At 50.2% G+C, this 22,471-nt stretch overlaps 1 long non-coding RNA gene across 1 annotated transcript; it reads left to right on the forward strand.

The window, feature by feature from the left end:
* Nucleotides 1-1,971: 1,971 nt before the first annotated feature.
* LOC130526354 (uncharacterized) lies at nucleotides 1,972-3,852 on the forward strand. The gene is made up of 3 exons (XR_008950711.1): nucleotides 1,972-2,140; nucleotides 2,285-2,382; nucleotides 3,520-3,852. It is a non-coding gene; the product is annotated as an uncharacterized LOC130526354 (long non-coding RNA).
* Nucleotides 3,853-22,471: the final 18,619 nt, after the last annotated feature.

Consider the following 22,471-nt stretch of genomic DNA (forward strand, 5'->3'; position numbering starts at 1 on the left):
TGACCCGGGCCTGCAGGGTGACCCGGCCTGCTGGGTGTCCCGGCCTGCTGGGTGACCCGGGCCTGCAGGGTGACCCGGCCTGCTGGGTGACCCGGCCTGCTGGGTGACCCGGCCTGCTGGGTGACCCGGCCTGCAGGGTGACCCGGCCTGCTGGGTGACCCGGCCTGCTGGGTGACCCGGCCTGCAGGGTGACCCGGCCTGCTGGGTGTCCCGGGCTGCTGGGTGTCCCGGGACCCGGGCCTGCGGGGTGTCCCGGACCTGCTGGGTTAGGGTGCATGTTTGGGTGCTGATATCACGGCTGCAGATAAGCACAAACCAAAGGTCGCTTCAGCAGCACCAGGACTACTAACTAATGCTGCACAATCACCACTGCACAGCTCCAGAGGCCTTGTTCCCACCTGAGGAGGTTCACCATCAGATCCAGGGCCTGGATGACACTTTTAGTCACCTGCTGTTTGTGTTTGAGCTGTTTTTATGGTTCCAAAAGTGTACAACTGCAATTCTGTAGCACGCAACCTTGAAAATGTGTAAAGAACATTTATTGGATATAAAATACAAATAAAATGAACTAAAAATAACAAAGGTGCATATGTGACTTCACTTGAATGTTGGCGGATCCACAGGTGACCTCGTCAGACAGACGGACAGCAGCGCCGAGTCATCAGCAAACAACCTTCGTGCAGAACTTCGTGCAGATGGTAACATGAGCAACAACTGCAGGACCGCCGATCTTTGACTCCTCCGACATTTCAAAGCTCCACTTGAGACCTGTTGTCGGTGTCCCTAACCCTAAACTACAGCTAACGAGTCGGAGTCCCTAACCCTAAACTACAGCTAACGAGTCGGAGTCCCTAACCCTAAACTACAGCTAACGAGTAGGTGTCCCTAACCCTAAACTACAGCTAACGAGTCGGAGTCCCTAACCCTAAACTACAGCTAACGAGTCGGTGACCCTAACCCTAAACTACAGCTAACGAGTCGGAGTCCTAACCCTAAACTACAGCTAACGAGTCGGTGTCCCTAACCCTAAACTACAGCTAACGAGTCGGAGTCCCTAACCCTAAACTACAGCTAACGAGTCGGTGTCCCTAACCCTAAACTACAGCTAACGAGTCGGAGTCCCTAACCCTAAACTACAGCTAACGAGTCGGTGTCCCTAACCCTAAACTACAGCTAACGAGTCGGTGTCCCTAACCCTAACTACAGCTAACGAGTCGGTGTCCCTAACCCTAACCCTGTTTGGGCTCTAGTAACCACGATATTCAACTGGTTGACACGTTAGTTGCTCGTTTATTGACTGTGCAACAGAAAATATTGACCCACTTTAGCGATTTTATTCCTGATAAATTCATTCATGAGCGACCACAACTGTATCTGATAGTATCAATTTAAGTATTGATCGATTTTCACTCGCAAAATGTTTGTGTCTCTGCGTTTAGTACAAAACTAAAAGTAACTTCAAACAGTTTGATGGCAGGTGCAGGTCCTGTGGCAGGTCCTGTGGCAGGGCCAGGTCCTGTGCAGGTCCTGTGGCAGGGCCAGGTCTCGTGGCAGGTCCCGTGGCAGGGCCAGGTCCTGTGCAGGTCCTGTGGCAGGGCCAGGTCCCGTGGCAGGGCCAGGACCTGTGGCAGGGCCAGGTCCCGTGGCAGGTCCCGTGGCAGGTGCAGGTCCTGTGGCAGGGCCAGGTCCCGTGGCAGGTGCAGGTCCTGTGGCAGGGCCAGGTCTCGTGGCAGGTCCCGTGGCAGGTGCAGGTCCTGTGGCAGGGCCAGGTCCCGTGCCAGGTGCAGGTCCTGTGGCAGGGCCTGGTCCCGTGGCAGGTCCCGTGCCAGGTGCAGGTCCTGTGCTACTCCTCCATTGCTCGCTTACTTTTTGCTGAACATTGATCATACTAAAGAAAAAAAAACCCACATCATTCAGTGATCATGAACATTTTATTGAAAATAAGTATAATTCTGATTGAGTTCATAAACCAGTTTAGAGTGTTTGATAAGTACCAAAAATGTCAATGAAGCTGGAAGATGTTTTCCCTCAAAGGTTCATAGTGGGTTGTTCCAGGCAGCGTCAGCAGGTTTTCTGCTAAGTTGCGACGCCTGGAAGCTACGCTGGAAACTCCGAGTTCTCCGGCTTCTTCTCTCTGCCAGTAAGTCAGTTCACATTTGGAACCATTTAAATGGCAACATATGGGTCCATAGCTTATAAACTTCCCCCTAGTTTCCAGCGTCCATAAAAGACGTTATTATATATTATATGGCGTTGTGAAGAGTTTTGTGTCCCTCTATTGAAGTGGTGGACTTGAGGTGACAAGTGCCTCGTAATTCCAGTGGAGTTCAGAAGAAAGATCAGCAGAGTTTGGCAAGGATTTCCTTCCCCCGAGCATTAAAGGTAAACGTTTATGATAGCCCAGATATTTTAACATTGGGACAATGTTTAGAGGAAGAATATGTGATTTAGTACAGATAATATGTTGGAATTTTGGTCTGGATACAGGTTCCTATCAATATATAATCAATTACCTATAGGTACTGTACCTCAGTATGACATTATCTAATAATTTATTAGCTATTATTTATATTTTTATAGAGTAGGAGGTTTATGACAGCAGGGAATAATGGAATTTTGCATCACTTTTGAGTAGACTTTAACTTTGATCTCAAAGCCGCTCTTTAACCTTCTTGATTTACATCCTTGTCGTTTAGGTGAACCAACATTTAAATGAGATTGTGCTGCAGAGACTTGTAAAAAAATAAATGAATCAATAACAGCAGCATTCAAGTATTTGAAAGCTAAATCGAACAAAGAGTATGTAGGAACATACTCAGGAACAAATATGTTTTCCTTTCGTAAACAAACGTATATGCCTGATTGTAACACTAGAGGGCAGTAATAGACAAGAAAAGCAGCACATTCTTGTCAGTTAAAAGTTTTGCAATATTGTGCCAAATAAATTCACAATATTCTAATTGTAATCGCGAGGCAAAAGTAAGATAGAAATGTCAGTGCGTTCTCTACTTCTTACATTTAATTTGGCTTTGTTTCACCTACATTAGCGCTCCTTGCGCTGTAGTAGCGGCGGGCACCGGACGGGGGCGCTCGCTCATCACCTCACATTTCCGTCTTTTGCTGCGGTTTTCACATGAAGACAAATCTCGTTTTTGAGTCATAGAATTTGAATGAATCAAGCAATTTTTGTTATAGAATACAATGTTGTAGATGTTTTAGAACTAAAATGCGAGAATTAAATTCGTTTTCAAATTAATACATTGAAGTAATGTAATTGTTGTGAAAGAGCAATTGTTATTTAATTTGAATTACTCTTAGCAGAAGCTATGGGCAGTTATGCTAACACATCAGATACAGTTACGTCTTCTTCCATCCCATATTTTCAGAATACAGTCAGAATCCATTAATATTGGTTGAAAATAATCTGGGATGTATTCTTTCATTGAGGTGTGTGTAATATCCTTCTGTAATATTCATTTCCGTTTTGTTTGTCTTTCTTTAATGCTGCATTATGTTTAGAGCCCTCGTGTTGAACAACAACTTGAAAGAGATGCAGTTCTGCGTTCACACAAGTCTGCTGAAGTTGACAATGAAATCATACACAATGGATCCTGTATCTATAAATTGGAAAATAAAATTGAACCCACCTCAATTTGGGCAGTATTTGATGAATTCCCAAGCTAAGCAGTCTCTCTGGAGCATGATGTATGGCCTCCTGGGGCCCAGCGCCACTTGATCTATGGCGGCATTATCTATAATGCTGTCTGACATGATTCTCTGTTATTGCCAGAACCGCTCGGACAGCAAAACTGATTATATGTTGGATTCAATCAATAAAAACTTTATTCAGCAGCCTCTGAAATGTAATTCTCCCGATCTCGTGGCACTTAAATAAACACAATAGTGGATCGGATTCTCATGGTGGCGGCGTGGTGGGTCTGCTGCTCCACCACGCCGCCGTGCACGCGCCGCCGTGCACAGCTCTCGTACCCAGTAGTTCACAGTAGTGCTCGTCCAGGCTCAGACCCCCCCACTTCGTTCCTGCCATGGACGCGTGCCTGCTGCGTAACTGGACCGAGCCGTGGGCCAAAGTCCTCAGAAAGGTGTAGATGTTTCCCAGGTATTCTCCCCTCCAAAGCCAATCACATCAGACCCGGTTATTACTGCTGTAAAACACGTCCATTCGCCTAATTATTGGTCAGCTGGTTGGATCTGAGCTTTCAGAGTTCTGGCAAGAACTTCACATGTGAAGCAGTTCTGCTCCAAACGGGCTTTTCCAGGTGGTGATGGTTGTCCAGTGGAAGATGACCTTTCCTCACTGTTTCTCCTGTCCTGGGCCATGTTTTCCTTCCGTCAGCAGCAGGTGAAGATGATCTCCTCCACCTATGAGCTGTGCTGCCATGCTATGAGCTATGCTGTCATGCTATGGGCTATGCTGCCATGCTATGAGCTGTGCTGCCATGCTATGAGCTATGCTGCCATGCTATGAGCTATGCTGTCATGCTATGAGCTATGCTGCCATGCTATGAGCTATGCTGCCATGCTATGAGCTATGCTGCCATGCTATGAGCTATGCTGCCATGCTATGAGCTGTGCTGCCATGCTATGAGCTGTGCTGTCATGCTATGAGCTATGCTGCCATGCTATGAGCTGTGCTGTCATGCTATGAGCTGTGCTGCCATGCTATGAGCTGTGCTGCCATGCTATGAGCTATGCTGTCATGCTATGAGCTATGCTGTCATGCTATGAGCTGTGCTGTCATGCTATGAGCTGTGCTGTCATGCTATGGGCTATGCTGCCATGCTATGAGCTGTGCTGCCATGCTATGGGCTATGCTGCCATGCTATTAGCTATGCTGCCATGCTATGAGCTATGCTGCCATGCTATCGGCTATGCTGCCATGCTATGCTATGAGCTATGCTGCCATGCTATGAGCTATGCTGCCATGCTATGAGCTGTGCTGCCATGCTATGAGCTGTGCTGCCATGCTATGAGCTATGCTGCCATGCTATGGGCTATGCTGCCATGCTATGAGCTGTGCTGCCATGCTATGAGCTATGCTGCCATGCTATGAGCTATGCTGCCATGCTATGGGCTATGCTGCCATGCTATGAGCTATGCTGCCATGCTATGAGCTATGCTGTCATTCTCCTTAATCAGGACCTCTCCTACATTTAGCCGTAAATGTAGCTTTTTATAAAAGAACGCAGCATCAACAATGACGGAGGAACCTTCTCAAACGTCCAGAAAAATCACCTTCGTTTAGGAGCCAAGAAGAAGCAACAAAGGGGCATCATCAGCGTGGAATCGCTTATTAGGTTGTAACTTATCGGGTTTTTACCCCTGATTTCTTGTTAAAGACTCTTTTATATCAGCCAATTGAAATCTCTGTGTTGCTGCTACAGGCTAGCCGTTGCTCAGCCACAGGAACTATCTTTATCTCCTTCATTCCAAAAGGGGAACTGGTTCTGGAGTATTTTCTCTTCTGTTTCTAGTCTGAGCTGCAGCCGCAGGGCACATTCTTAGACGTGGGGGATTTAAAGCTGCGTATTTGGGGAGACATTTGCTGCATTTGTGGATGTAGCGAAGGTGCTAACAGCAGTGATGAGCTGCTGGTTAGCTCTGAGCTCCTCAGCTTGCTTACTGCTGCTAATAGCTCTTTCCACTTGATTTCCCTCCATCATCTTCTGCTGTTCTTTCCCTTTCTCTCCGTGAGTGATTTTTTTGAAGCTCTGCTCAGATGTGGGGGCGTTGGAGAGGATTTAACCAACACCCCCCCCCATTATTTCATTATTTAGCCTCTGATGACGACAGGGCAGCGCTAAGCCTGGCAGTGCCCACGGCAGGCTGCTGCCTCAGCGCTGCCCACTCTCTGCTGCGCTGGCATGCTGGAGAATACTGGGGGGGGGGGGCTAGGGTTAGCAGGGCCGGGAATACGGGGGGGGCTCACGTTAGCAGGGCCGGGAATGGGGGGGGGGGGGGCTCACGTTAGCAGGGCCGGGAATACGGGGGGGGAGGCTAGGGTTGGGGGGGGGCTCATGTTAGCAGGGCCGGGAATACGGGGGGGGCTCACGTTAGCAGGGCCGGGAATACGGGGGGGGCTCATGTTAGCAGGGCCGGGAATACGGCTACCCCCTCCTCACCTACCCCCCCTCATCTACCCCCCCTCATCTACCCCCTCCTCACCTACCCCCTCCTCACCTACCCCCCCTCATCTACCCCCCCCCATCTACCCCCCCTCATCTACCCCCTCCTCATCTATCCCCCCCTCATCTACCCCCCTCACCCCCCCCATCTACCCCCCCTCATCTACCCCCTCCTCATCTATCCCCCCCTCATCTATCCCCCTCACCCCCCCCATCTATCCTGTGATCTGTCCAGTGGTGAAACAGCTGCAGCCTTGTCATCTTTAATTAAATAAAGAAATATTTTCTTTGTTCTTTTCCTTATTAGGGTTGGATGCTTTAATGTTTTTGACCAAGTTGATCTTCTTCTTTCTAAACTTGTTTCTTTATTCTCTCCTAAATCCGTCTAAGTAGAAAAGTTTCACCGTCGATCCTTCAGGATTTTATGGGCAGCATTTCTGTGGTTCCCTGTTCCAAAGCAGCTCAATAGCTTTTTTAACAGGAAAACTATGGAAGTAATTCCAAAGTGATGCCGTGAAGTTCCTGAGGAGCCAGACGGGGGCTTAGTGGCATTCTGCCTGGAATGTTTGTGCCTCCGTTCGTGGTCCGGCCCAGGGTTTAGTCCCAATCCTGTGATTCACCTTCTTTAGAAGGAGCTTCAGGGCTGCTCACAATGCTTAACTCCATGATGCCCCCCCACAGCCCCCATGCCCCCCCCACAGCTCCCATGATGCCCCCCCCATGCCCCCCCCCACGGCTCCCATGATGCCCCCCCCCACGGCTCCCATGTGCTGCCCCCACGGCCCCCATGGCCCCCCCCACGGCCCCCATGATGCCCCCCCCCACGGCCCCCATGATGCCCCCCCCCACGGTCTATTGCAGAGACCGAGCAGAAAAGCAGGTTGATGCTCGTCTGGCTCGCTAACGTGTTAGCTAACGTTCACCTGACGTTCACGTTCTTCCATATCTGCTGGGACTGGATATGAAATCAGGCTCCTAAAGATCCATCAGCTCCTTCACTGACTTTAGATCAGAGAGATGATGGGGCACATGATGATGGGGGCACATGATGATGGGGGCACATGATGATGGGGCACATGATGATGGGGGCACATGATGAGGGCACATGATGATGGGGTACATGATGATGGGGGCACATGATGATGGGGGCACATGATGATGGGGCACATGATGATGGGGGCACATGATGATGGGGCACATGATGATGGGGGCACATGATGATGAGGGCACATGATGATGGGGCACATGATGATGGGGCACATGATGATGGGGCACATGATGATGGGGGCACATGATGATGGGGGCACATGATGATGGGGGTACATGATGATGGGGCACATGATGATGGGGGCACATGATGATGATGGGGGCACATGATGATGGGGGTACATGATGATGGGGGCACATGATGATGGGGGCACATGATGATGGGGCACATGATGATGGGGTACATGATGATGGGGGCACATGATGATGGGGGCACATGATGATGGGGGCACATGATGATGAGGGCACATGATGATGGGGGCACATGATGATGATGGGGGCACATGATGATGATGGGGGCACATGATGATGGGGTACATGATGATGGGGGCACATGATGATGGGGGTACATGATGATGGGGGCACATGATGATGGGGTACATGATGATGGGGCACATGATGATGGGGTACATGATGATGGGGCACATGATGATGGGGCACATGATGATGGGGGCACATGATGATGGGGGCACATGATGATGGGGCACATGATGATGGGGGTACATGATGATGATGGGGGGCACATGATGATGGGGCACATGATGATGGGGGCACATGATGATGATGGGGGCACATGATGATGGGGGCACATGATGATGGGGTACATGATGATGGGGGCACATGATGATGGGGGTACATGATGATGGGGCACATGATGAGGGGGTACATGATGATGGGGCACATGATGAGGGGGTACATGATGATGGGGCACATGATGATGGGGGCACATGATGATGGGGGTACATGATGATGGGGGCACATGATGATGGGGCACATGATGATGGGGGCACATGATGATGGGGCACATGATGATGGGGCACATGATGATGGGGGCACATGATGATGGGGGTACATGATGATGGGGGCACATGATGATGGGGCACATGATGATGGGGTACATGATGATGGGGCACATGATGAGGGGGTACATGATGATGGGACACATGATGATGGGGCACATGATGATGGGGCACATGATGATGGGGGCACATGATGATGGGGCACATGATGATGGGGGTACATGATGATGGGGGCACATGATGATGGGGCACATGATGATGGGGCACATGATGATGGGGGTACATGATGATGGGGGTACATGATGATGGGGGCACTCTGAAACATCTGATTTTTAAAGGCCATTTATTTACTACACTTGTTATAGTCATTGATTAAAAATGGAAGATTTCTGATGAAGTAAACAAGCCTAACCTGTTTAATTCCTCAACCTCCGATCCCTTTAACTACCACCCTCCTCTTTTTAAAGTCTTAGGAGCGCCGTGCTCAATGGGAGCACTTTTTTATCCACAGCTTTGTTGTCCCAAAGGTCGGTGTTAAAAATAATAAGAAGAGGTGGGATGGTCTTAGATTCAAGAAGCTTAAAATGCAAAATCTAAAGTAAGCCCAATTTTTTTGCTGCCGATCGGATTGAATCCGGGTGCGTTTGGGTTGATCGTCTCAGCTGACTCACATCCCGCCCCTCCCCAAATGAAAACACTAGAGATTTATGTGGCTTTTCAGAAAAAATGTATCTAGACATTTATCCATTTTAATCTTCTTAACATATTAAAGTGATTTGCTTCCCCTGAAGTGGCTGAAGCTCACCGCCCCTCACAGCTCTAAGACCTGAGCTATTGTGGACGCTTTTCCACTCTGGAAGCGGAGACATGTGGGCAGACCCGGCTTCTCAGCCGTGGAACTGTGGCTGTCCCTGCTGAGTGTCCATTTTATAATATTTGTTCCCTTATTAGTCCAACTGTTGCACTCAGTCAGTGTTCTTAGGCGTGTGTCTGTGCCAGAGCTGCCCACACTCTGGTGTGGAGGTTTGGAGCTCTCAGCTTTGGAGCTGAACTGAAAGAGCTCTCTCCCAGAGTAGGTGTTGGCAGGAGCCTTTGTTTCTTTCTCTGAATGTCAGAAGAGGTTTGGAGAATGAGAAAAGCCCGGCACACTGATGGCATGACTTATGTGCATGCCAACTTTATGCCTGATTACAGATTTGGGTGTTTTCAGATAGGCGATGGGCTTAACCTTTTCTACAGAAGGAAGCTAAATCTGAGAATCATAGTGACGGTTTCAGTGTGTTGGAGCCGGACCGTTCAGAACCGGCCAGTAAAAGGTCTCCTTCATTCTCCAGAGCTGATAGTATCCTTGTTTGGCATATTGCTCTATGCATGTGCTTCAAGGGCATTAGATTTTGTCAGCCTGCATCAGTAAAGTGTTAAGCTGAAATTTGGAGACATTTATTGGAGCCGAAGTGTTGATTCCATGTGCTGTCTTGGTATTTCTAAAAATGAAACCAGACTTGATCGGGTCAGCACAAATGTAGAGCCATTACTTAAGAAATACAAATGATACCATTAGAATTTTAAATGATTTGAATAAGACTGCAGACTAAAACTGGTCAAATTAAACCAACATCAATTTTCACCCCCCCCCCGAGCAGAGTGGCTATTTTTAATGGGAATAAAAAGCAAACGACCCATAAGGCTTTTAAAAGTTGGTTAGAAATAATAAAATGTAGGAAATCCTGGATAACAGTTATTATTTACACCGTTCTGGCATAGCCGTCAGGCTAAAGGTCACTCAGGCTCCGACGCAGGACCTTCTGGATCAGGACGGGCCAACGGCGCCGTATCAGGGACCTTCTGGATCAGGACGGGCCAACGGCGCCGTATCAGGGACCTTCTGGATCAGGACGGGCCAACGGCGCCGTATCAAGGACCTTCTGGATCAGGACGGGCCAACGGGGCCGTATCAGGGACCTTCTGGATCAGGACGAGCCAACGGCGCCGTATCAGGGACCTTCTGGATCAGGACGGGCCAACGGCGCCGTATCAGGGACCTTCTGGATCAGGACGGGCCAACGGCGCCGTATCAGGGACCTTCTGGATCAGGACGGGCCAACGGCGCCGTATCAGGGACCTTCTGGATCAGGACGGGCCAACGGGGCCGTATCAGGGACCTTCTGGATCAGGACAGGCCAACGGCGCCGTATCAGGGACCTTCTGGATCAGGACAGGCCAACGGCGCCGTATCAGGGACCTTCTAACAAGGCAGAGTGGCTCTAAGATGATATAATATTTACGGCAGCTTAAATGGGCTCAGTTGGAACTTCAGTCTCTTTATTGAGGCTGCTGTGACACATGTTAGCACAAGCCAAACCGGTTTTTAAGCTAAAGCTCCCTAAGCTACAGTTTGTGTGTGAGTTGGGGACATTAGACGGAATCAGGTGGAGGTAGAGGTAGAGGTGGAGGTGGAGGTGGAGGTAGAGGTAGAGGTAGAGGTAGAGGTGGAGGTGGAGGTGGAGGTGGAGGTAGAGGTAGAGGTAGAGGTAGAGGTAGAGGTAGAGGTGGAGGTGGAGGTGGAGGTAGAGGTGGAGTTCTCAGTGAGCTACTGAATATTTATGCTTTTGTCAGTTTCCATCTTTACGTCACCTCATCCACACTCAGAGAGAATCAAAGAGAAATACATCAAAGGTTAGGGTGAGAGGCTGAAAGGGTGAAAGGGTGAGGGTAAAAATGTGTTTTGAGGGTTGGAGGTGTGTCACTGAGCTCCAACGTTGCCATTTACCACAACTTAGACAGTGATCATGGAGACGTGTGCTGGACTGTATGTACAGTTGTGTGACCCTCTAACCCTAACCCTCTAACCCTAACCCTCTAACCCTAACCCCCTAACCCTAACCCTAACCCTCTAACCCGAACCCGAACCCGCGAACCCGAACCCGCTAACCCGAACCCTAACCCCCGAACCCGAACCCGCGAACCCGAACCCCCGAACCCGCGAACCCTAACCCTCTAACCCAACCCTAACCCCCTAACCCGAACCCGCGAACCCGAACCCGCGACCCGAACCCGAACCCGCGAACCCTAACCCGCGAACCGAACCCGGAACCCGAACCCGAACCCGAACCCGCGAACCCGAACCCGCGAACCCGAACCCGGAACCCGAACCCGCTAACCCGAACCCTCGAACCCGAACCCGAACCCGAACCCCCTAACCCGAACCCGCAACCCGAACCCGCGAACCCGAACCCGCGAACCGAACCCGAACCGCGAACCCGAACCCGCGAACCCGAACCGCGAACCCGAACCCGAACCCCGAACCCGAACCCGAACCCGAACCCGAACCGCGAACCCGAACCCGAACCCGAACCGAACCCGAACCCGAACCCGCGAACCCGAACCCCCGAACCCGCGAACCCGAACCCGAACCGACCCGCGAACCCGAACCCGAACCCGAACCCGCGACCCGAACCCGAACCCGCGAACCCGAACCGAACCCGAACCCGCGAACCCGAACCCGAACCCGCGACCCGCGAACCCGAACCCGAACCCGAACCCGAACCCGCGAACCCGAACCCGAACCCGCGAACCCGAACCCGCGAACCCGAACCGAACCCGAACCCGCGAACCCGAACCCGCGACCCGAACCCGCGAACCCGAACCCGAACCCGCGAACCCGAACCCGAACCCGAACCCGGAACCCGAACCCGAACCCGAACCCGCGAACCCGAACCCGAACCCGAACCCGCGAACCCGAACCCGCGAACCCGAACCCGAACCCGCGAACCCGAACCCGCGAACCCGAACCCGAACCCGCGAACCCGAACCCGAACCCGCGAACCCGAACCCGAACCCGCGAACCCGAACCCGCGAACCCGAACCCGCGAACCGAACCCGAACCCTAACCCGCGAACCCGAACCCGAACCCGCGAACCCGAACCCGCGAACCCTAACCCGCGAACCGAACCCGGAACCCTAACCCGCGAACCCGAACCCGGGAACCCTAACCCGCGAACCCGAACCCGAACCCGCGAACCCAACCCGCGAACCCTAACCCTCGAACCCGAACCCTAACCCGAACCCTCTAACCCGAACCCGAACCCGCGAACCGAACCCGCTAACCCTAACCCGCTAACCCTAACCCTTTAACCCTAACCCTCTAACCCTAACCCTTTAACCCTAACCCTCTAACCCTAACCCTAACCCTCTAACCCTAACCCTCTAACCCTAACCCTCTAACCTAACCCTAACCCTAACCCTCTACCCTAACCCTAACCCTAACCCTCTAACCCTAACCCTAACCCTAACCCTCTAACCCTCTAGAGGATATTCCATGTGTGCAGGAATGTAGATTTCTTCCTCCCGTGAAATGCTAATTGTGCCTCGGAGGGCTGCTGGGGCGTCTGTGCTCAGCTCTCGTGCACGTTACAATACGTCTCTTAGCCTCGATGCAGATAGAACAAGTGCACGAGCTACTGAGAATTTCATCTCATGTTTGCTCGTCTGTGAAGGACGTTGAACATTCTCAGAGACGCGGATGGTTTGTGTGGCCCAACGGTGTGAAAATGAAGCTTTGGGACCAGAACTCTGGAACCAGCAGAGTCCATCTGTGTGGATTATTGCAGTGATCTTCAAACCCAGCAGAAGATCCGATCTGCCTGCAGCTACAGTCTCCTGGATTTGGTGCACATACGTTTGACAGTCAAGAAGGAATTACAGCAGCAGATATAGGAAGATTATTGGTGTCATTAATTGTTGCCTGGAAGTGGATTAGGATTACCCAGCTATAGAACACGTAACACCTGTCTTCCCTCTTCCCCAACATTGTACCTCACTTCTCCTTATTTCTGCATCATTTTAAGTTGGCAAAATAAAAAAGGCTGATTTATTCAAATGAATCATAAGTGCTGGAAATGGTTCAATACTGCCACATTCAGATGGGTGATATTATTCCCTTGGGGAGCGGCAGAGATGGAGCTGAGGAGCTGCTTCGTTTGTGCCGTCTTTATCAGCGTGTCAGGCAGAGAGCCCGAGCCTGTTGTTGAATGGACGAGCCCTTGAACCATAAACCTGTACATCCTCTGATAACACTTCTTCCATTGTGATGTTTGTGCCTTTCTCTGCAACGTCCTCTCTGACGCTGCTAAATATAACAACAAGCACAAAATCATCTGTCACATGAATTATTTTATTTCTGCCAATTCTCCAAACTAAGGATTTTCAGTGCGGCGTGTGCGACGTGTTGAAGGCACATTGTGCGTTTTGTTCGGCTTTGGAATCAAAGGACGCATGATGGTGGTGTCTCAGGAGGCTCTAATGATGTGCCTGTAGGGTTCCTTCAAACTTTTTGTAAGCGTGTTTCTCCGACGAGGCCTTCCTAATGCTCTGGCACTGCTGATCGCTCCGTCTTCTAAGGTGATGAAAACACTGCCTGAATTACTCAAAGCCTTTGTAATGAAATGGCCCTGATCGTCAGACTGGTGGGCTGGTGACACTGGGACACAGACGGTGCTTGTCTGTTTGAAATATTCTGTTTCAGGCTTCCAGGCCCTGGGCAGCCCTCCCTCCCAGTCTCCCAACACCCAGAATCGCCCACTGAAACAAGACTTTTCCATACTGGAAAATCTGGCCCTGTCAACTGGCACCGTTGACTCGGTTCACTGCACATGCCAAAACCCCCCCACCAGCACCGCCACCCCTTTTATAGGCACTAGAGTTTGCCACCCCATGTAGAAGCCTTTTGGTCCCAATCCATGGATGGCGTCAATAGCATCTTCCTACACAACAGTGACTAAATGGAGGGCACAGGAAAATGTGGGAATAATTTACACTTTCTCACTGTACTACCATCAGAAACCATAATTAATCATGATAGAAAAATGTGGAAGCCATCTTGGCTGGTGAAACACACAGTGCCTGTGAACAGGCCCGACACCTTTAACACCTCCCATGGCCAAATAGGAATGGGTGTCAGGGCGCTTACAACCAAGCTTCCGTCATGGCAGGATGCACCCTTGGGTGCTCAAAACCGTGTCTGCTGCCACTTGTGTTGTTAAACTGCCGTTTCATCTAAACCGGCCTTTGAATCTTTTATGTGTATTGTTGTAAGAGTTCCAGTTAATAGCAAATAAAAGCTTTTTAAAAGCCCCACTGACCTTCTTTAAATATCACAAGTCTTGTTGACGTATCCACACTATGCTAACCTTTATCTTTATCTTCTGGACACAGACGTGCGCTCCAGGAAGGCTGATAATGGCGGTGGCTGCTGTGCTGGGATGTGCCCAGTTGGACTGGTGTTTCCCCAGCAGCCAAGATTTTTGATAGAAATATTTCCCCCTTTGCTTCATCCAGCACATGCTGGATCTGGGGCTCATGTGCCATCTAAATGCACGTGGCGTCAGAGTACCTGTTAGTGGCACTCGCTCTGCATGCACATGTGCATTGGCAGTAATGCTTTCATGGCAGTGAGTAGGTGTTTGCATGTAAAGCCAAAACCAGAAAGTGTTGAAAGCCTCAGCTAGCAAGATTGCATCCAGGGTGACTAATAAGCTTAACATGCGCACGGCTGTGTTCGAAAGCATGGAGCAGTGAAAGAAGTCTTCAGTGTTGGGAGGAATGCAGAAATCGTTCTCCAGGCTGATACTAATTCCTTCACCCCCCTAAGCCTCAATCAGACTGTGAACCATCTTTCTTTTAGCCCCGGTTTCATAAAACGGCTTCATAAAACTGAAAATACAAGGCTGCGTGAAAAGGTTGTTCCAGGTGGCGATCATTAACGGATTCTGAAGAATTTGGTCCACGTGGAACTTAGAAACTATAATTAAAATTGCCTGCTTTTATCTTGTGTCATGTCTAATTTCATTAAAGCATAATAATTTATATCTTTAGATTACGGTTGAAAACCGATTGTGAAAATTTACCATTTTCACAATCGTCTGCTTCCACCGAACTGCTGTTCCTGGCTGGCCCGGCGGTGCCCTCCGGGGTCGCCCCACCCCGCGTGGATCTGGAGCCACGTGTTCCAAGCCTGCGGTGCCCTCCGGGGTCCCCCCACCCCGCGTGGATCTGGAGCCACGTGTTCCAAGCCTGCGTTTCTAAGCCGCTTCACGCCACAGAGGCCGGTAAAACAGGCAGGTTTAGGCGCTGCGACACACGGTAGCGTGGCGCCACGCTCATGGATGGACGTCAGTGATCGGTCCGAGGGGCCTGTTTGGTTCCGTTGCCGTTAGCTGCTGTATAATGTGGGGGATTACAGATGTGCGCAGATGTTTTATCACGCTGCTTCCTGAGGTTTCAAATCTGAGCTGAGGGCATCTGTCAGGGAGCACAGGCGACCTCCACCCCCTCATCATTGGTCTAAGTCACCCCGTTTTCTGGCCAGGATTCAATTACTGCTGCCTGGTTGACCCTTGACCTCTCCTCCCCTTGGAAAAACCTCATCTTGTGCCCCCCCAGTGTGACCACGGTTCACTATTGTCACGACGTTCGTTCCTTCTCCTGCAGCTGCCTCTGAGCCATGATCTTGTCTTTCATGTCTTATAACTTCATACTAGATTCTATCAAACGTTTTATCTGTTATGCATCCAGAAGCAAATGATTCCATTTTGTTTCCCTGCCACTGTTAGGAATTCATTTCAAGAGCCAAGTCTTCATTTTCTGTATTTCTAGATTCCAACCTTGCTGTAAGCTTCAGTCGATGGTTGCTAAGCCTTCGCCGTCTCCTAATCACAACACGGATGTCTGTTAATTACCAATTACCAAATGAGTTGAAGTGTTTCTACGACTTAAACAAGGATAGCAGATCGATGTGCTGCTTTGCCCGGGTGGAGCGGCGAGCACCGTTGACCGTTTAATGAACGGTGGTGGGTTCTGAGCACAGCGGCAGGAGCGGGGGGATCAAGCAGCGGCTTTAATAAGAGGCGGCTGCGTGAACGACACAGTTTGGGTTTAGGGTCAGGGATAAAGCGTGAACTTGTAAACTCACAGAGGGGCCTCGCCTCCCTCGCTACCTCTCGCCCTTCGTGGTGTCATCAGTTAGCAGCTGGGCGTGATAACCCAAACCGCTCTGCGAGAGCAGCGATCGGATTCTCAGCCCCAGCAGAGTTCACACAAAGGTGAGACGGTAGTTTGCTTCCTCAGAGACGCTCGTCTTCCTCCGCCTTTGTTCTTGCTCTTCTAGCAGCTCATCTCTGCGTTCGCTGATCTCCAGTTTCACAATAAGTCTTGAAATGATTCTAACATCAATTTAAAGACGGCCGGTGTCGCCCAGTCTCGGGGGGGGGGGGCTGAGAAGCGGAGGGTTCTCAGTTTGAGCCCCATTGCAGACAAAGCATGGGAGGTGTTCTGGTGGTCGGCGAAGACCCCCCACAGGCCTTGTCCCTCCCAGTTCCAGCATCACGGGTGTCTTCTTGGGCTGCTGTGGTCCCACTGGGCCAGTTCGCTCTGATCACCTCAGGTGGTGGGAGGTTCATCCCAAGTCTCAACGTGTCCTAACGTCACTCTGCAAGAGCCTCACGTGCACGGACACATGCACGGAGGTCTGCATAGACACATGACAATTTGGCTGTTACACATTGCTTTCCTCCAGTCGTGTGTTTTATTGTCGTCTGTGCGACGAAGCCAGATTTCAGCTCATCGGTCGTCTTTTCTCATCAGAATGAATAAGAAAAAGGGAGTTTCAGCTTCTCTGTACGAGTGTTTTAATGTTCATGAGTTCAAACCCTCTTCAATCTTCTCAAAAGGCAGAACATTCATCCCCTTTCACACATATTAGTGTGTAATTAATGTGGATTTTGACAGATGGAGGGGAAATGGCCTCGTCAGAGGGAAGGGGACGGGCTACAACGTGTGAAGCGCGAGCTCAGAGGGAGACGCTGGTTCTGGTTGTGACCAGCTGGTCCAGCAGGTTCTGACAGGTGATCTTCAGCAGCTCATCCCTGGCCACTGTGCAGCAAGTCAGAAATGGGTTTTAAAGGCCTGTGAGATGGGTTCAAATGTTGATGCCATGAGATCTTTCTAAACCGTCCACGGTCACTTTCTTTACATTCAACTGTGATTCATCTGAGTGATAATTGTGACTGGAGGTCATTTGTTTATTTAAATTTGTTTAAATTGCCTCTAGGTACACGTGTGTGTGTGTGTGTGTGTGTGTGTGTGTGTGTGTGTGTTGTTGTTTTTCACACGTGGTTTCTTAATGCATTCGGGTCTTAAACATTAAGTATAAGACTTAGCTATTAGTTTAACTACATTATCACAGTGTCTCTGCCTGCTAGCAAACATGTACAAATGAGGATTACAAGTCTTCAGAAGGCAACAGGTCATGGTTGGTAAGCTGCCCGGGGGGGGAGTCACTGATATAGTCACTTCTGACAGGCTGTGGAGGAGGTTCTATTGTTGTTGGTGTGTCTGGATGCTACCTGCAGGCACCATCACTGAGACTACAGTATTATCCTATTATTAGGCTTACTTCTTTACGCTTATTACTGCTTGTCAGGTAGGCAGAGAATCCTTTCCAAAATGAGCATCTGCAGGAAAATATTTGACTACTTCTTTATCTCGTTCAAGGGCATCAGCTTACGATAATATTCCGAGTGTTTCGATAAGACACAACAAGCAGAAATGGGAGGTTTGTCTTTATGTGCATTTTTCTGTGGAACGGTGCCACCGACAGCAGCTTTGGCAGGGTTAGCGTTAGCAACAAGCGCATCTGTTTGCTATCAATTCAGGCTGATATCATCACGGAATACCTTCGTCAGACGGACGCACAATGAGAAGAGGACTTGGTGGTTTGTAACAGTCTCAATTAATGTCTCTGTTTATAGAGGAAATGAACCAAATAAAAAAGCCCATCATATGGTCTGGCAGATTTTGGGCATCGGCCCAGAGATGACAAATGTGCTCTCGCAATAATTCAATCTGCTCCCATAATTCTCTAACTTTTAGGGACAGACAGAATGAAGATTTTCCAGCATGGCAGCCGCCAAGTAGTCGTCCAATAAGTGTGATCAAGCACTAGTTTAGATGCTTCTTCTCTCACTTTATGGATTGACAGATTGAGGGGTACAGAGATACTAGGAAAGAGCCACCGAGTTGCCGGGAACATGTTAACAAGACTTGTTACCAGATCCAAAATGTTCTTGACTCCACAGTGACGATATTACATTAAAACAATGTCAGAAAGGAGGGTTTCTCTGCTGCTAGTGCTCCCTCCTGTCTCTGAGGTCTTTGAGCTCCACCAGCGACCCACCTTCTTTATTAAGGTTGGTCTTTGTTTGAACTGGCCCGAGCTACAAACCCTTTAAAACTCTTATTAAAATAATGTGTGATTCTCTCTCTACAGGAAGAGCTTCATGTCCTGGTGGTGGTTGATCCTGCTCATGTCCTGGTGGTGGTTGATCCTGCTCATGTCCTGGTGGTGGTTGATCCTGCTCATGTCCTGGTGGTGGTTGATCCTGCTCATGTCCTGGTGGTGGTTGATCCTGCTCATGTCCTGGTGGTGGTTGATCCTGCTCATGTCCTGGTGGTGGTTGATCCTGCTCATGTCCTGGTGGTGGTTGATCCTGCTCATGTCCTGGTGGTGGTTGATCCTGCTCATGTCCTGGTGGTGGTTGATCCTGCTCATGTCCTGGTGGTGGTTGATCCTGCTCATGTCCTGGTGGTGGTTGATCCTGCTCATGTCCTGGTGATGGTTGATCCTGCTCATGTCCTGGTGGTGGTTGATCCTGCTCATGTCCTGGTGGTGGTTGATCCTAACGCCCCGGTCTAACCAGCCCATCATCAGTGTACTGGAGGCCCTGGCTGGTGGTGGATATTCAGCCACACACACTCACACACACACACACCCACACTCACACACACACTCTCTCACACACACACACACACTCACTCACTCACTCATTCACTCACTCACCCGTTCTCTGTGGTCCAAAGTTATGAAGCAGTTGGTTTCCCTCTCAAAGATTCTGCCTCCCTAATCGGGTCTCTCTTGGCACCGCCCGTGTTTACATCTGCACTGTGGCCCGATTGCAAGGCTGAAAAATTATGAATGGTTTTTAAGCCGAACTTGCTGAAAGGAAGAGTGCCAAATTCCAGAAATGTAAATTTTTCATATCATGTATCTTGTGCCGTAAATGCCTGTGACAAAAGTGTGGGAGGGCGTCTTTCTAAAGGGCTGTGAAAGTTTGCGAGGGCCTGTCAGCAGCAATTTGCCTGCTGCAGAGCCGGGACGTGTCGGGGCGGCGTGTGAGACTGAGATTGAGGAGAGCAGCGTGCACGGCAGCGTGCACGGCAGCGTGCACACTCTCCTCCCAGAGAGCTCCGGTCCCTCAGCTCCCCCTCCAGTGGAGAGATCTTGGCAGAATGTCCTCCCTTCATCTGTTCCCCCAGGCAGAGCAGCTCCCCCAATGATCCACACTTCTCCATATTTTACACCCCCGAAATGGGCACAGCTCCGATCCCCTTATTCCTCTTCAGATTTCACTTCATTTCATCCTTTGGTTTTGTGTTTTCAGTCTTGCATGCTAACGCCAAGTGTGTGTTGGCTTGTTGATTCCCTCAAATATTTGGAGGTTTGCAGACATTTTAGAATCCCACAGGAAGCAGGAGATCAACTCTTTAGATTGGGAAATGTAATCTGAAAGTCTATCCAAAGGCTCGTCAGTGACGTTAGGAGGCGCAGCTTCACCTTCTAGAGGGTTAGGGTTCTAGAGGGTTAGGGTTCTAGAGGGTTAGGGTTAGGGTTCTAGAGGGTTAGGGTTCTAGAGGGTTAGGGTTCCAGAGGGTTAGGGTTCTAGGGGGTAGGGTTCTAGAGGGTTAGGGTTCTAGAGGGTTAGGGTTCCAGAGGGTTAGGGTTCTAGAGGGTTAGGGTCTAGAGGGTTAGGGTTCTAGAGGGTTAGGGTTCTAGAGGGTTAGGGTTAGGGTTCTAGAGGGTTAGGGTTCTAGAGGGTAAGGGTTCTAGAGGGTTAGGGTTAGGGTTCTAGAGGGTTAGGGTTCTAGAGGGTTAGGGTTCTAGGGGGTTAGGGTTCTAGAGGTTAGGGTTAGGGTTCTAGGGGGTTAGGGTTCTAGAGGGTTAGGGTCTAGAGGGTTAGGGTTCCAGAGGGTTAGGGTTAGGGTTCTAGAGGGTTAGGGTTCCAGAGGGTTAGGGTTCCAGAGGGTTAGGGTTCTAGAGGGTAAGGGTTCTAGAGGGTTAGGGTTAGGGTTCTAGAGGGTTAGGGTTCTAGAGGGTTAGGGTTCTAGGGGGTTAGGGTTCCAGGGGGTTAGGGTTCTAGAGGGTTAGGGTTCCAGAGGGTTAGGGTTAGGGTTCTAGAGGGTTAGAGTTCTAGAGGGTTAGGGTTCTAGAGGGTTAGGGTTCTAGGGGGTAAGGGTTCTAGAGGGTTAGGGTTCTAGAGGGTTAGGGTTCTAGAGGGTTAGGGTTCTAGGGGGTAAGGGTTCTAGAGGGTTAGGGTTCTAGAGGGTTAGGGTTCTAGAGGGTTAGGGTTCTAGAGGGTTAGGGTTAGGGTTCTAGAGGGTTAGGGTTCTAGAGGGTTAGGGTTAGGGTTCTAGAGGGTTAGGGTTCTAGAGGGTTAGGGTTCTAGAGGGTTAGGGTTCTAGAGGGTTAGGGTTCCAGAGGGTTAGGGTTCTAGAGGGTTAGGGTTCTAGAGGGTTAGGGTTCTAGAGGGTTAGGGTTCTAGAGGGTTAGGGTTCTAGAGGGTAGGGTTCTAGAGGGTTAGGGTTAGGGTTCTAGAGGGTTAGGGTTCTAGAGGGTTAGGGTTCCAGAGGGTTAGGGTTCCAGAGGGTTAGGGTTCCAGAGGGTTAGGGTTCCAGAGGGTTAGGGTTCTAGAGGGTTAGGGTTCTAGAGGCTCCACATTTCTGTTTCACTCAACGTTAGGGTTAGGGTTATTAATGAGGAATTCCTGCTTCCATCCCCACGTCTGCTGAACTTCGTGCGTATCAATGTGACACCTTTCATTCTATACAACTACATTTGGCCTCATCTTTGCCTTTATGTCTTAGCTCATGAAATCCTGCTGGTCATGTGACCAGCTGTGAATCAACAAATGTTTCCCGAGAGCTCGGACCGACCACGTTCTCTCAGCAATTCAATTTCCTGTCACTTGTGTGGGTGTTGACCCGCCTCGGCCACTTAGACACCGGCCCGTGTGAGGAAAGTTCTTCTGAACGTGGCTGGTGGTTGGTCAGAGGGTTAACGAGCCTTTGGAGCGGTACCGACCCGTCGTGGGAGGTGTTTAATTGACCAGAGTCACCGGGTCACGTCTCTTTTTTAAAATCAAGGTACATGTGTTGGTTGGTTTTGTTTTACAGCTGGTGTGTGTGTGCGTGCGTGTGTGTGTGTGTTTGTGTGTGTGTGTGTGTGCGTGCGTGTGTTTGTGTGTGTGCGTGCGTGTGTGTGCATGTGTGCACGTCTGTGTGCGTCTGTGTGTGTGTGTCCGTGCGTGTGTGCGCGTGTGTGTGCGTCTGTGTGTGTGTGTCCGTGCGTGCGCGTGTGTGTGTGAGAGAGAGAGAGGTGCGAGCATGAGCCTGAGCGCACCAGAGCCAACCCTAACCCTAACCCAGGGTTAAACCCTAACCCTAACCCAGGGTTAAACCCTAACCCAGGGTTAAACCCTAACCCTAACCCAGGGTTAACCCTAACCCTAACCCAGGGTTAACCCTAACCCAGGGTTAAACCCTAACCCAGGGTTAAACCCTAACCCAGGTTAAACCCTAACCCTAACCCAGGGTTAAACCCTAACCCAGGGTAAACCCTAACCCTAACCCAGGGTTAACCCTAACCCAGGGTTAAACCCTAACCCAGGGTAAACCCTAACCCTAACCCAGGGTTAAACCCTAACCCTAACCCAGGGTTAACCCTAACCCAGGGTTAAACCCTAACCCTAACCCAGAGTTAAACCCTAACCCAGGGTTAAACCCTAACACTAACCCAGGGTTAAACACTAACCCAGGGTTAAACCCTAACCTAACCCAGGGTTAAACCCTAACCCTAACCCAGGGTTAAACCCTAACCCAGCTCTCCAAAGGAAAGCAGCCAGCTTGGTGTCTGTGAACGTTGAGACCTGTAAAGATCACGTCTGGTCCACCTCCAAAGCTCAACCATGATCTCAGACCAGCCGCGGTTCCTTTTTTACATGCTAATAAATGGATCCGCTTCCGTTCAGCTTGGCTGTGATATTTGGTATCGACGCTAAAGGAGCGTCAATCCTTCATCGTCATCTTCAGCTGGATGGTTTTCACCAACATTTGCTGCCATCAGCTCAGCAGGAAATAAAAGATCTCAGC

This window comes from Takifugu flavidus, chromosome 5 (assembly GCF_003711565.1).
Source record: "Takifugu flavidus isolate HTHZ2018 chromosome 5, ASM371156v2, whole genome shotgun sequence".
Lineage (NCBI taxonomy): Eukaryota > Metazoa > Chordata > Actinopteri > Tetraodontiformes > Tetraodontidae > Takifugu > Takifugu flavidus.